At 36.6% G+C, this 13080-nt stretch overlaps 1 pseudogene; it reads right to left on the bottom strand.

The window, feature by feature from the left end:
• The window catches only part of LOC122146218, a 33521-nt pseudogene that overhangs the window by 17322 nt on the left and 3119 nt on the right, over positions 1-13080 (bottom strand).

Here is a 13080-nt window from a genome sequence, read left to right as displayed (position 1 = left end):
CCACCCTCTCCTCCCATCACCTGTAACATCCACTTTTCACCATCCAATCACAATTGTGCTCGGTAAAAATCAAGACCTACCCTAAGTCTTTGCCAACCTAATACCTTGTTTTCACTTCAAAATATTTCAGATTATAGAAGAAAAAATGGCTTTGATGTTCACCTAACAGACTGTAATTCCTGTAAATGTTGACTTCCACAGTCCCAGAGAAAAGAGCAAAGCGGGGGAAAGTGATTTATGAGTTTGCTGTCCTGTTTGCTTACAACATGACAAATTACACTCATCAGAGGGGGATGAGAGTAAGTTTTAAAGCTGACTGTCATGTCATGCGAATCCGTGCTGTCAACTGCGTCCAGGAAATCAATCACTGTTTAATTTCAATTGTGCAACGGACTGGAAACATTTCCTTGTGCATTTGACAGAACTCTTTGTAAACCCAGTTAAGTTTGTTTAAAATCCCAGATTATGACTGGGATGGAAAAATTCCAGAACTACCCAAAAGTCCCTCTGTGTTTTGGCAGCACTGAGCCTGGTTAAGCTCAGGGTGCACTGCTCTGTGCATATGTCTGTGATGAGGTTTGGGGCTTGCTTGGCCATCTTCGTCCCAGGTAACATGTTGGCAAAGGGGGACAGGCTGCGGTCTCCGATGTGGTTGCCATCTGTTACGGGATGGGACAGACAAGGAGACATTAGTTGAGAATACCCTTAGCACAACCCCAATGTTATGACCAGAATTTTGATTTTCAGTACAAGTTTACGACTTCACTTTGCAGCATACCATTAGTATGGGGCAGTGCTAAATATAGGGTGTGAAGGTTTGTCAGTGCATCAAGTGTGTCATTATTGCACCACTAGTGGTACCAAACAGAATTGCAGTTCTATTTGGTCCCTATGATAGGTGACAGAAAATATATCCTTTACCTTTGGTATGAGTTGTAAAAAAACAATATTGTCTTCAGCTGGTGCCACCTGTTTAAAAACCATCTCTAAACAAGCCTCATTCTGGCCAAGAACCACCCCAGTTTAAACAGGAGGGGGCCAACCGATGGGATGCATTGAACACAACCAACACCAGTGTGTGTTTAGGGGCCGATCAATCTGAAAAATGGGCCTAATAACTACACAGGCATATAGATATGTATTAATGATATTATATATATAATATATATATTATATATATATATATATATTATAAGGATTATCATATAATATATATATAGTTCAAAAAGTTTCAAGGGTAAGATTATTGAATTAAGAGTTTTGAAATTAATGCTGTATCTTTTGAACTTTCTATTTCAGCTTTGCCATCACAGGAACTGCATTTTACAATATATTAAAATAGAAATGAATTTTAAATTGTTAGAACTTCTTTCACTATATTGCTGTTTTACTGTATCTTTTAATCAAATAAATGCAGTCTTCCCGGGCATAAAAAATAACTAGACTTCCTTCAAAATTATTCCAAAATAAAACTTTGTAGATTCATTTGAATAAATTAAATGACTTGAATCATATGGACCCAGGGTGGAGAAAGGAAATTCTTATATGTCAGCATTTGCCGTTAACTGATCTGAGTATGTGAAAAATGATCCTTGAGGATCCATGGGCATTGGCTTGTCAGAGGCTGTTTGAAACAACTCCAACATAAGCTGCTCAGGTGAATTTTCCTCACAGTGAGGTGTTGCTGTTTTGTGGACCCGTCCATGTGTAAGTGAGGCTCGTTGTGGTATGGACCAGCTGGGTCTCGTCGCCCAAAACTCCCCTCCCTAGAGCAAACAGTGCATACTCTCTAAATTACTAATGCAAAAAAACCTTTGCCCATGTGTGGAGCTGAACCCTTCGCTCCTGCACCATTTTGACAAAACCCAAAACATCATGGAGAAGGCTGGTTTTATTCGTCACAACAAACACAAACAATTGTAATTTAAAAACTTTGGGTGGTTAACTCAGACTTTGACAAGGCGGTTTATCCATCGGTTTATAAACCCAAATATTCTGCCTCGCTCTTTCAATGGTATCTAAGGGGGAAGAGTCTGAGATGGTACAGGTTTGGAAATAAAACATCTATCCAACGTGATGCTGAGGCACTAACCTCTGCTTGAAGCGCAGTGATCATTTGTTGTTTCTCTAAACCACTGTAAAAAGTTTTTCTGGCGAGGATGGAAATATTCTTGAAACTTTTAGTGCTTTTCCAATATAAATAAAGCCTGCAGCGTCCAAAGCTGTGTGGAGTGTGGACATAGGAGGAAGACCATTTCAGAGACATGCTGAGAGAGGGAGTTTCGTGTTTAAATACGGGAAACCCCAAGCCTTCTACTGGCTCAATAAATCTCTTTTATTCCTCTAAGTGCTCTCCAGACAGTCTCAATGTTCAGGCCCTGCAATGACATGGAGAACTCTCATTGTGCTGTTTTGTATTGGTCCATTTGTCCGCCAATTAGGAGTGAAAAGGTGGGTTGATTTAACAAAAATTTAAATGTACGATGTTTGACAGGACATAAACACATGTTGGTGAATGTGCCGGCCGTATACCGGTGTGGGGGGAAACAGGAATATGTTTGTGCTCCTCGTGTGTGCGGAGGGGCTTCCATTATGCCCCCCGGGGAGCCTGGGTAGCTGCAAATGTCCCGGCGCATGGGTTCAATTACAGATTTCAAAAAATCATGCTTTTCAGCATTTGGTTTTCTGTACACATCCTGATACAAGGGACCACAGTGCGCAATGCTGTGTGTTGGGACATTCCAGCTCTAGTAAACTCGTGGAGCCTTCCGGATCACAGTACGACTCCATCTTCTGAACCCTAGCATGGGTCGCGGCTAAGCCCATAGCGCGACCCAACTGAGAAGAGAAAAGATCTTTTCCAAACTGCTCTTCGCAAAAAGTAACACTGACCCATATTCCACTAGGGGTACCTTCACAAACACACAAAACAAAGTTGTTTGTTGTTGTTTTTTTTTGTTTTTTTTTTAAATACTGAGTCTGCATGGAGAACTAAACCAGAGATCTCGGAAAAGGCCAATTAAATAGAATAAATAATCTGAATAAATTAAATCTACGTGCTTGGAGCAATTGAATGGGGCAGTTGGACCACTGCAAAAATGTAAAAGTAAAAATTGCAGAATCACATATTATAATTATTTTTTTTCATGTTATATATGTAGGTAAAACATATGTATGTAAATATTGAGTTACTTTTATTTGATGCATTTAAATTAAAAATAGAAATCATTTGTGTTTATTTAGCCTAAATCCTGGAAAATGTTTTTTAATTACATTTTTTCAACTGTAGTTTACTTGCATAAAATATTTGGAAGCAAAAATAACACACACACACACACACACACACACAAAATAACTGAACCAAAATGTTTATGTGATTCTGCAATATTATGGTAAGAAATCGGCAAGGGTTTTTTTTAAACTCACCAGTTTTCAGACATCACCAATTTGCTTAAATTTAAGCTTTCATCATCTTCAGAAACACTCTTCTCACTCATATCTACAAAAAAGTCACGAATCACTGTTTTCAGATTAGGTTACTAAGGTGACAATCTGACATCTGTACTCCTCTTGGGGCATTCTGGGCTGATTACGGGTCAGTGTGACGCACCTCTTCCGGGCAGAGCTCAAATGGGTGCAGTCTCATAAAGTGGGTGCAGAGCAGAGGGAAAGAGATGGAGTATCGAGACTGGGACGGCAGTTCGAGGACACTGCGGGAACATCCTTTTCAAAGGCGCGGCTGTAAAAGCTATCAGAGACACAGAAAGAGAGAGAAAATGGGCTGCCAGTTCCCTTCAACCGTCTGGTACATTCATATCTAATCAGTTGAACGGACGGCCCTATCCGCTTTCCACCGCAGCATGAAAGAGAAATATCTAAAAAACACAAGAGGCCCACCAGACAGTTGCTATGGCCTTCTGGAGAACAGATATTGCCTTCTGCCACTTGTGGAGCTGGTGTTAAACAGTGATTCCTGAGCCACTGTTGAAATTGACACCATCACTGCAAAAGGAATCATATTCTACAAGTATGAGCTTGCAGTCTGAATTAAAATGTAGTTAGTTAAAAATGCCAGGGTACCACAAAATAAAACATCTTTTACCTTGTCTTTGCATGCAAAAAAAAGAGGACAATTAAATGAATAAAAGTAACTAAATATTATTAATCCGTCAAAAAAAAATTTTTTCAAGTTTGAATTGAAATAACATCATTCAAGAACCTGTCAGAGCATCTGCAGAATTAACATAATAAACTCACACCTAATGAACTACATGACTTCTTAAGCCACTTTTTGCCTATTCCGTGGTTTACTCGTAACACATTAATTCTCTTTGAAGGATACTATTCTTCATGTGAGGTCATACCAGAAAATGGAAAGGCAGAAGTCTCCACACGCACCTCCACCAGAGAGTCTGCCATCTTGGTGTGAAAGATGATGGTGTTCATCATCTTTCCCTCAGAATCCCTGTGATCTGCCAGTCCTAGCGAGGCCTTGGACACGCTGGTGTAAGCCTAAACACGAAAGAAAGACAATCATCGTTAGCATTCATCTTCAAAGTTCATTCATTATTCTGACAACATTTTTCGCAATCTATTCTCAAAGGCTGAGCTTGGTGGGCTTTATTTCCATGAGCAAATCCTCAAGCAAATGAAGAGCATCGAATTCAAGATTGGAAACCTGGGACCAAGGCAAAGTGCGGTTTGATGTTTTACATATCATTACTTCTGAGAGGAAGGATTTTCTGGGAAATATTTTTGTAAATTTTTTGATACTGTTAAACCAGACAATGTCCAACCACACAATTTCCTCTCTAGCATACAAAATCAAATGAAGACGGTATGCAAAACAGATTCTCCTTTGGTGGTTAAGTCAAAAAACCTCTTTTTTTGCAGCGAAACAGCTGTGCCAAGCGCGTGGTGGTGGTTCAGCTTTGGACAAACCCTAAAACATAAGAAGTGTGAGAAAACTCAAACAAAATAAAGGACTGCTGCACACGCCCTGTGGCTGGCTTTCATCATCTAAAGATCGGCCATTCAAAGAATGCGGATGTTGCCAGGATGATGCCACGTGACAATTTAGCAGGGGCTAAACTCACAAAGCTTGTGGTTATGGATAGTCTGGGGAATGACCAATCAAACATATCACACAGCACTTTGAAGTCCACTGGAGAGTAGAAAAGCATTGAAAAATCGGCTTATTTTTAGATGTACATTTTCGGCAGACCTGCTGTGCTAGTTTAATCGGCCATTACAGATAAATAGGGACCGCACCTTTGGAAACGCAGAGGCCAAGTGCAGACGAGCAGACATGAACGAGTGAACGTAGTTGGTTATATACTGGCAAGTGCTATCTCAACAACCGGTCCATTAAAACAAGGAGAAGACAGCATGCTAAATTAAAGGAGAGAAGAAGGACATCCCTGCTTCGCCCGCAAAGTTCAAGGCTGCTCTCAAACTAACTTGCTGTGATATCAAACCTGGAGGAGTAGTGAATGATTCTAGACATTAATGGCATTTTATTTAAGTCTTTAACGGTTTCGTAGTTGACTAAAACAGTCATAAGTTTTAATGATTAGTTTCTCCTCTATCCGCGACCGTTTTTTTCTTGCTACTATACATTTAAGACTTCTATACTTACACTACTACTCAGAAGTCTTTGGGTCGGTAAGATTTTGAAATGTTTCTGAAGTCTATTATTCTCTCCAGGCTGCAAGTTAAAAACAGTAATTAAAATTGAAAATAATTATTACATATTATTTATTATTGTACATCTAATATGCTGATTGCGTTGCTGCTCAAGAATAATTTCTTATCATAATCAATGTTGAAAACAGTTTGTTACTGCTTAACATTTTCATGAAAATCAGTGATTACATTTATTCTGGATGAAAAAAAACACACTGATGAGCGGCGGATGGAGCAACAGCAATGAAAACAGAAATTTGTGTAACATTAGACACAATCTTTACCGACACTATGGATCAATTACTTGAGGAATGAAAATATTGCTTTCTGTAACTATTAGTCACTGTAGCTTTGTGTCATTAGTTTTTTATCAAACATTAGAAGACAGAAGGACAACATTTCTAATTCTGCAAAAAATGTATTTCAGTAATACAATCTATTGTAATCTAATAACTAAAAAGAATCTTAAGAGACCACCAACAAAAATGAACTGATGAATTCAGTTAAACTAAAACAACAAAAAAATGCATTAATAAAAAAAAAAAAAAAAAGTTAAAATAACATTTCATTTTTAAAATCTTCTGTGTATAATATATATAATTTTTTTTTTTTTTTTGTGGGGGGGGGGGGGGGTGCGACCTGGACATGTTTTAGTGTGATTTCAGCTACATAGCTGAATATACATACATCCACCCACCCACATCTGTCATCAGCCTCACACCACACTCAGCTGCTCTATAGCTGACTGTTTCAATCCTTGAATTTGCTTTGTCCTGGCAAACTGAGAGAGCAGTCTGAGCTCAAGACCTTGCAGTGAAGAAACTCTGCTGTTATTAGGGCCGTTCAGCTGATGGCAGCTTCTCCTGCTGAAGAGGCGAACTGAAACCCTCCTGTGTGAGGAGGTTCAGGCCTGTGTTTTTGAAGCAATCTTCTGGGTTCAAACGCAAATTCAGCTCTTTTTGTGGGATTTTGTGGCATTACCCCACAGGAAATAATCTGTCCAAAAAAGCAAAAATTGTGGTCACTCTACTGGAGGTGCAATAAACACACTGATTCAGTCACATACAGATGGTGTTAGTGCAAGTGTGACAGAATCATTTACTAAACATGCCCCGTGTAAAAATTACATGGAATTTTAAAACATCATGACCACATAATGTCTGTAAACCAGGTAACTTTAACTTGACACTGGCAAGGTTACCAAAGAGGAACTGATTAAATAAAGCAACTTCCACAGACAGGAATTGCATCAGTAATGCACTACAAATTCATCCAAACAGGAAATTCCATAGGGACAACATAACAAATAAAAATAAATAAATAGGTTTTACATTATAAATTTTTTTTCTGACACTACAGATCAATATTTTATGCATCCGTGCCAAAAAGTCTTAATTTCTTTAAAATTTGGAACCATCTGTTTCCATCTGATAAAGATTCACTTTTGAACCCGAGAACATTCTTTTAAAAGGAAGAGGTCAAATGGCTTCTCTGCTGTGGGACGGGGCAGACCAACACACAGAAACACATTTGAGCGCTAGCTGGGACCATCCCAAAGCCTGCAGTCCAGATCCACGCTCACAGATCCTCAAATCACATGAACAAGCTTGTCTCTCCTCCATCTCCGCTTCCATTCCCACCCACCCACATGCGTATTCCACAGGGACGAAGTCTGATTTATTTGAGCCTGGAATGAAAGGCGCGGGCTCTTCGTGAATAATCAGAGCTTCAAAAGAACAGCATGCATTGTGGTTCATTTCTAAGTATTTCCAATTAAGCCATTTGTTTATTATACAGCATGTACAAAATGTTGCTTTTATTATTATTCGGAAAACAAAAGATAAGCAAACTTTTGCAAGCAAACATTTGTCAGCATGAAACGTGTTTGTTGTGTTGCACTCTCAAACTGTGAGAGTATTAGTTGCTTTATGTTAACCGCCATCTGCTAATTAGCAAGAGGGAAGCAGAGATAAGAGCTGTTAATTATGTCTGATTAGGCTTTCAGAGAAAGCAAAAACATGTTTGACCCAGCTCAGATGAGAAGATATCATTTTACCTGAAAGTCTAAACCAGTCCAGCCTCATCCCCCTCTGAAATCGAACACTTCACCATCTTCAACTGCAACAGACATCCAAAACAATTTGTTATATCACAAAATAAAAAATATTAAGTACATACCAGCCCTTTATTTTATATTATAATTCTAATTATTTATTCAATTTGCATTCATAAACCTTTCTGAAGTCCTTTCATTATAATTTTTTTTTTTTTTTTTTTTTGCTCGCTAAATGCAAAATTTGGCCACTGACCATGATCTATTTAATATATAAACGCGCCCTTTTGTAATTTATGCAAAAAATAACGACATTGTAATCCATCGCGCTGTTACCATGAAATAATATGATGCACAGATTTTACAGATTATAAAACACACCAATAAATCTTAGAAAATAAGACCAGGGACATTTCAATTCAGATTTCATTGTTTTTAAGCACATTATGAATGTTTAAATAAGAAAGAAGAGGTTTCACTACCCTTGTTTAACACTGAGAGAGGTCATAGTGGTTCACGAAGGATGACATAATAATGGGACTCATCCTCTGGGCAGACAGACAGGTTCTATGAGGGAAATGAAGACATGAGTTTTTTTTACCATTCGTGTGTGTAATTTTAAAATATAAAAACAGCATGACGAGCAAGTTTTGCTCCTAATTGGAGTCTCAAAGCTAAACGGCAATACTAGTTCTCCATCTAGTGGTGTTGAAGGTCATGTATTACTCCTCAGTTCTTTCAGACACCCTTTTTGGAGATCCTGTGAATGATTCATAATGTGACTAATGTTCATGTATGAACCACCCAACTGCACATGACTGATTCTAATCTCATGAGAGCACTACAAATAGCAACTGCTCTCATAAGGAATTGTAACTGATCTGTGTCTTTTCTTTTAGTGCAGTAGGAAGGTAATGGATCCATAGAGCGGACAGTCTCACCTGCACTAGCTCATTGAGCACCACAGCATCAAACCCAGACAGGTACTGCACATAGTACCTCTGCATCACCGGGCCGTACTTCCGCACATGTGCCCTCAACTCCTCCATGTAAAAGATCAGCTCTGGCGATGTGCCTAAGAAAACAAGCAAAAATTAAGGTAAAAAACAGCCTTGCATTTTTCCCCATTCATTTTCTCCATAAAGAACTTTTAAAAGAAATGTGCAGAAAAAACAAAACATCTATTATTGGTTCTAAGCCGTAAACCAAAACGACCCACTCCAAGATTAATCACATGAATTACTCATTACTCCATGAACCAAGATGCTGTCAGGGTATACAACATTACAAATTATGTAAAAAAAAAAATAAATAAATCATAATAATAAGAATAATAATGTGCTGAATGATTTAATCAATTGAGAAGTATTGTTATTGTTAAAACTAAAACAATTAAAAATCGCTCTTGGTAATTGCAATAATGCTGAAATAAAATATAAATATGAAAAAATGTTATTTAAAAAACGTAAATGAAAACAAAAATTTGCCTTGGCAACTAATTATAAACTGAAGTACTAAAACTGAAAATAAAAAATAGATATACTAATAAAAATGACAAAATAACATAAATAAACTTTACACTGAAAATATAAAAATAAAAGCATATTCAAATTATGAATATATGTGACCCTGGACCCACGTCTTAAGTCACTGGGGTATATTTGTAGCAATAGCCAAAAGCATATTGTTATGGGTCAAAAAATTATTTAGATTTTTTCTTTATGCCAAAAATTATTAGGATATTTAGTAAAGAGCATGTTCCATGAAAATATTTTGTCAATTTCCTACTGTAAATATATCAAAACTTAATTTTTGATTTAGTTATATGTATTGCTAAGACACTTCATTTGGACAACTTTAAAGGCGATTTTCTTCAATATTTTGAGTTTTTTGCACCCTCGAAGATTCCAGATTTTTCAAATAGTTGTATCTCGGCAAATATTGTCCGATCCTAACAAACCATACATCAATGGGAATTTTGAAAAAAAAAAATTGACACTTAAGACTGCTTTTTGTGGTCCAGGGTCACACGACTATTTAACTAAACTATTAAGCTATTAAACAATGATTTTTTAAAGGGTGCAGTATGTAAGATTATTGACAGCTAGCGGTTGAAAAATGGGTTACTGCAGTCCAAATTCAAAATATTGTTTTTTTTCTACCGCCCCATCCTACTCAGCGCGTGTCCCAGTGATTGTCAGTGTTAAAAGACACACAACAGGAATGAGCGCAACTGACAATGGAGGGCGACAAGCCTTACATTATAACTGGAAATGATGATTGATTTATCCTCATTTTAATATGCCTTGGTCTTAGAATCTTTTTAGATTGAATCCGAGGGCTTTTTAGGTCGGGTAGATCTGTGATCTCCTGACTCGTTCGTTTGCTGGCTTCCATGGCTGCGATCACTGTTTTTCCGCTCTCTGGCAAAACCCGGGGTGACAAAATATTATTGGAATAAATTGCCAGTGGAACAGAATCACACAGACCAAAACAAAAACAGGCATTCCCACACAGAATGCACATTTTTAAAGTAGAATAGCTGGCTTTAGGTTTGATTTTTTAGGAGCACAAGTATGTGAACTTGTGGCATGGTTTCCTAAATATCTGCCAAATGTATTATGTTTGTTTTTTGTGCTTTGGTACAGTGAAAAAATGACATACAGCACCTTTATTAAAAATAGTTTTTGTTAATTGGAATAAACCTGAAATAAAATAAACTTGAAATAAAATATAGATTTGAAAACTTGCCAACTAACCAAAATGTTTAGTTTGGTTTAGAAAATGTGAAAAATATATAAAAACAAATAAATAAAAAGCCAAGTCAAAATTGTGAATAAACTATATTAACAGTATATTACTAAAATAACATTTGTAGATGCACTGTGGGAATAAATTGCAGAAAAAAAAAAGTTTTTAAATTTTTTAAAAATATTAAAGTGTAGCTTAAAGTATCATAAAAGAACAGATAAAATAAATAATTCAAGATTGAAGTAATAAAAAACTGGATTTACTTGTCAATGAAGTCATCTGTGCTTTTCTTTTGGATGATGTTGTCCGGCGTGTCTGAGCAGCACAGATGATCTCATCACGAGCGAGGAGAGAGCCATGACAAAAACAGAGCCTTGGGACCCCAGTAAGCCTGGTTGGTCTGCTAGCACTGTAGCAAGCTCTTTCAAGGCCGATCTCAAGAACTTGCGGCTGTTCTCTGTGCAAGGAGAGCCCCTGGATGAAATTATAAGAAGAAATACAGATTACCGTAAATACAGAGGATGAGGATGACTGTTTTGGTTTTGGTATCTTCAGAAATACAAAGTTACCACTTACACCGACTTGGATTAGAAATTACTTTATTAAAAATTTCTTTATTAGAAGTTACCACTTAACGCATGTGACAGAGCAGATTCTTTGCATTCACGGATGTCATTGACACGTTTGTTGTAACGTAGAAGATAAAGAAAACAAACACCCATTATAGTATATATACACAACACAAGGACATGCTTTATATGAAATGCATGAACCACATTTTGATAATGAAAACATTACATTTATGATACACACAATATGTTTAAATTAATTATAGAAAATGTGAGAATGTGTGTGCGGGTAGTAATCGCTGGACCCGCGAATGTTTACAAAGAGATCCTCTGCAGCTTTGTGAATGTGGAAGACCTCGTCCCTGAAACAGACAGAGACAGGAATTGCTCTGAAGGGCCAACTTCCACAGACTGAGAGCTGCGGGGTCAGTGTTCAGAGCCGCATGACACAAGATGAACCCGACTAGGACACAGAACAGAGAAAAGAGACTCTTATATACCACACAACACTACTGTTACATACAAAGACATTTCCTGTCAAAATCAGTGATATTGTAAAAAACAGCCCCACATCGAATATGTGTCCACAGAATTGGAAGGGGAGTTGTTCACAAATATTGTTAAATATTTTGTTTAATTTGACAATATTTTAATATATTTAATACATTCTCCAATTTCCTCAAAACTAGCACAGAAAACGTGGGAAAAAAAAAAAACAAAACAAAAACAGATTCCATCTGGCCCAGTTAAAAATTGAACCACAATCATGTAAATGCAATACTACTAAACAAAAAGACTAGTGAATTTTTTTTACTCAATATTTTAAACAATTGTTGCTGTCCTTCAATCTGAGGTATAACAATTATATAACAGCATTCAGAAGAAATCTAACTTTGGTAACATCCATATATGTCCAGAAAAAAAATTCAGAGGCAGAGAGTCATTTACATTTCGATGAAAACTTAAGGAAAAATGGTTAAATTAACATGGACAGAGGAATCATAAACTGTATGAATAGGGATACTTAGTTAAGAAAGTAAAAAGGGTCAGTTTTTAAATTTCATGCTGTCTTAATAACACACTTACAGACGATCCATTTCTCCAGGGGTGTCCAAGGATAAGTATTCACAGGGCATCGGAAACACAATGACAATGAACAATGTTCAGAAATACAATATCACAGTCATTGGTTTTATTTCATTTCAGCTTTACTGATTGTAGTACTTCAGCTTTAACTTATTTCTGGTAAATGCCATGACAAAATGTAAGTTTTTCCATCCAATAAGATGTTTCCTCCGCTTTATTTTCAATGAATGAAAATTCATTTTAATAGTTTTAATTAGTGCTAATCAATCGATAAAAAACACAACTTATTAATCGCACATTTTTTTCTGAGATTTAATGCAATAATTTCACATTCAATCTTTAAATTGATGTACAAACCAACATAAAGACAGTATATTTGTAATACTTGTTTAATGGCATCTTTTTTTTAATGACTGAAGGCCAGTATCAGTGTCTAAAAGACTCATCTTTTTCGTCTCACACTTAACCAACTAATACTAGTCACTTACCTTTTCTTTTTTCTTGTACTATCATATTCTTAAAAAAAAAAAAAAAAAACCTGGCTACGTGTTCTGTACTAGACTAACTGAGACTTGTCATAGCACTTGTATACCGTTGTTGTTCTTGTTGATCTGATTGTTTTTACTGTTCTCATGTTAAGTCACTTTGGAATAAAGGCGATCTGCTAAAGGATTATATGTAAATGTATCACTGATACCAATACTATGTCTCTATGAAATTGTTGTTTTTTCACCCTAATATGTAACCATTGACTATAGCCTTTCAACATCACAGTATAATTTAGAGCTAACACTTTAACATTTACTAGGCCTTTTCAAAAAAATGACTTCGAATTTAAGTAAGCTTAAAACAAAATTCACATAAACCCATTATAATAAAATGTCATATTTAGGCCTACCTGTACCCTTTAGCACAAATATACACGTAATTGAGTTA

This window comes from Cyprinus carpio, chromosome A9 (genome assembly GCF_018340385.1).
Source record: "Cyprinus carpio isolate SPL01 chromosome A9, ASM1834038v1, whole genome shotgun sequence".
Lineage (NCBI taxonomy): Eukaryota > Metazoa > Chordata > Actinopteri > Cypriniformes > Cyprinidae > Cyprinus > Cyprinus carpio.
Note: the sequence above shows the minus strand (reverse complement) of the source record. Positions and strands in the feature narration are given on the sequence as shown.